The following is a 3458-nucleotide window of genomic DNA, read 5'->3' on the forward strand; positions in this document are numbered from 1 at the left end:
TTCCATGATGAATATTTTCGTAGTTTATCTTTACGTTGTTATGAGTAGCTAAATACTTTAGTCTAAGGTTTTGATGGAACCTATTGAAGGATGAACTTCTTGATTATGTTCATATAGTTTGCCGGTTAATCTCTATTTGTTCAACTACGTGTTTATTGTAGTTAATTGACAGGATCCATAATTAGATGTGGCTATTTAGTGTGCATAACTTGGGAGAGAGTGCATATTTAGGTAATTGTTGAACAACACCACTCCCAAAGTATAAGAGGGATCTATAACTGCGGGTTTAAAGGCGAGATTAGGGATAACGAAGCCTTGGGTGCAATCTAATGTGAGCTGTAATAAACAAAGTCAGCTAGCGTATCTCGGGAGAGTGTGTCTAGTAAATTATCGCGATTACTCGGGAGAGATTTATGGTAAAAAGAATGCTCATGATTGATAGAGATATTTTGGTGAATCTATATGAAACATAACCGGAAGGATTCCATCAATAGGGGAAATCACTACCTTAGAACCTTCTCATTATTGTTCACAACCCAAGCATATTTAGTTTACAACTGTTTATTTACTTTCAATCTTAGTTAGTAGAAATACCATCAACTATTGTTTACAACGTTTGGGGAAGTTGATTATAAAGAATTTAGTGATTCCAACAAAGGTAATTGATAGGTTAATTCTCTGTGGGATTCGACTCCGGACTTGTAAACCGGATTATATTTGCAACGACCGTATTGTCCTTTTTATAAGGCATAGTTGGGCGTGATCAAATTTTGGCGCCGTTGCCGGGGACTTAACGGTGTTATCAATTACAATTGAAAGAAGTACAAAAATTCTTAGTGTAGTCAGTTTTCTCTATACCCAATTTTTACATTGAAACTTTAACGTTTGTTGACTTGGTTGCACAGGTGCATGCCTAGAAAGTCGTCAAGATCTGGTGAAGTATTAGAACCATTATTAAATCCCGAGAAATTTTTCAGGGCTTTGAATCGGGCCAACCGACAAAACAAACAACAACCAACAACTGCACAATTCGAAACGATCATGGGAGATAACCAGGAAAACCCAGCAGTACCAATAGCACCAGCGCCCGATGCTGTTCTCTATGACTGGGCGCAACCCACAGCTGAGAATCTATCCATAGCGATAGTAGTCCCGCAGATACAGGCTGAGTCATTCCAAATCACAAATAACATGCTGCACTTGTTGCAGAATAAGGGAATATTTTCAGGGTCACAAGTTGAAGATCCTCAGCAGCACTTGAAGAATTTTTTGTCTATCTGCAAAACCCAAAGGCAACCCAATGTAACTCCGGAAGCAATCAAGTTGTTATTGTTTCCATTCTCAGTCACACGAGCTGCCCAGACTTGGCTGAATTCACTCCCCATAAATTCTATAGCAACGTGGGATGAACTAGTCAAGCAATTTCACAACAAGTTCCATCCATCCAACAAGACTGCTCAACAAATTGATGAGATTTTGAGCTTTAAACAGAGACCGATGGAGACTTTGCATGAAACATGGGAGCGTTTTAAAGGGATACTGGTCATATGTCCACACCATGGTGTTCCAGATCTAATGTTGGGGCAGCGATTCTACATGGGATTGTCAGATAGCGTAAAGAACATTGTTGATGGTTCAGCTGGTGGGGCATTCTTGAGCAAAACATGGAGAGAGTGCCAGAGTCTGCTCGACAAGATGGCACAGAATTTGGGATGGATAACAAGAAATACACCTATCACTCCAGTGGTGCACTCAGTGCCTTTAGATCCATCCAATTCTATGGCTGAAAATATGGCTACCTTGTTGACACAAATGAGCATACTCACCAAAAAGGTGGAAGAGTCAGAGCAGAAACAACAGGTACATATTGTTGATACTACTAATGGGGGTTTGTGCGCATCTTGCATTAGTCAGCCAGTTGGTAATCAGTGGAATGCAGAACACGATCATCATCACTACCCTGAAGACATGAACTATGTGTCTAATTATGGCGTCCAGAGACAGGGTGGTCAGAATTGGGGTCAACAAAATTAGCAGTACAGGCCAGCACAGCCACAGTTCAACACTAGAACATGGGAGGTATGAGACCCCCCAACAATATGGCACCTTACCCACGACCACAGGGATACAATAATCAGAATCAGCAGCAGGGGTATCACCCACCTCAGCAGCAGCATAGTGGAAGGCAGGAAGATGGGTTTGCTAGACTTGAAGCAATGATTCAGCAGTTTATTGGGTCTAATGCAAAAATTAATGAGAGAGTCGATGCACATGATGCAGCAATCAAAAATATTGAGGTACAGGTGGGCCAGATTTCGATGTCTCTGAACAATCGTCCTCATGGGACACTACCTGCAGACACCCAGATAAATCCAAAAGATCAGGGACCGAAGCAGCTGATGGCGGTGAGTCTACGTAATGGCAGAGATCTGGATGTAGAGCAAGAAAGGGCTCGAGAAGCTAGACGGGCTGAGACACTCATACCAGTGCCCATCGAGCTGGATGAATCAACGAAACTGACAGAGGTAACAGTCCAGCATGCTCAAGAAGAAAATATCATTCAGAATGAGACCGAGAAAGAAGCTGAAACAATATAGAAGCCAGTAGTTGATGTAGCATCTGATAAAGATCAGTCCCAATTGATTGGGAAGAAGAGACCCCCTGCACCCTTCCCCCAAAGGCTGGCTAAGTACAAAAAGGAGGAGCAATACAAGAAGTTCTTTGACATGCTAAAGCAAATCCAGGTAAATATTGAATTGATTGAAGCTTTGAAGGAGATGCCTGGATATGCAAAAATGATAAAGGACTTGATGTCCCGAAAGTTTGATTTCCAAGACTTGGGCACAGTTACTCTTACTCAGACCTGTAGTGCAGTGGTGACTAGACCAATTGCGAAAAAGCTGTCTGATCCAGGGAGCTTTACAATTCCATGCACTATTGGCAATTTTGCTTTTGCTAAGGCACTGTGTGATCTAGGGGCCAGCATCAATCTTATGCCCCTAGCAATTTATAAGAGGTTGGGCATTGGAAGATCTAGACCCACCTATATGTTGTTGCAGCTGGCTGACAGGACTGTGAAGCGACCCTCTGGAATCCTAGACGATGTGCTGATTCAGGTAGGGAAATTTGTGTTCCCTGCAGATTTTGTGATCCTAGACTGTAAGGTGGATGAAGAGATTCCCATAATTTTGGGAAGACCGTTCCTAGCCACGGGGAGAGCTCTAATTGATTGTGAGACTGGGGAGCTCAAGATGAGACTGAACGATGAAGAAATAACATTCAATGTGCAGAAATCTATGAGGCGACCAAGTGAATTCGCCAATTGTTCTCTTATTGATGACGTGGATGTAATTGTAGAGACTGACGATGAAAGGCTGACTATTGAGGACCCCCTTGCTGCATGTTTAATGAATTTGGATGAGGTAAATGGAGAGGATCTGGCGGAATGGTTGTTGGCG

Source organism: Nicotiana attenuata, unplaced genomic scaffold (assembly GCF_001879085.1).
Source record: "Nicotiana attenuata strain UT unplaced genomic scaffold, NIATTr2, whole genome shotgun sequence".
NCBI classification, from domain to species: Eukaryota; Viridiplantae; Streptophyta; class Magnoliopsida; order Solanales; family Solanaceae; genus Nicotiana; species Nicotiana attenuata.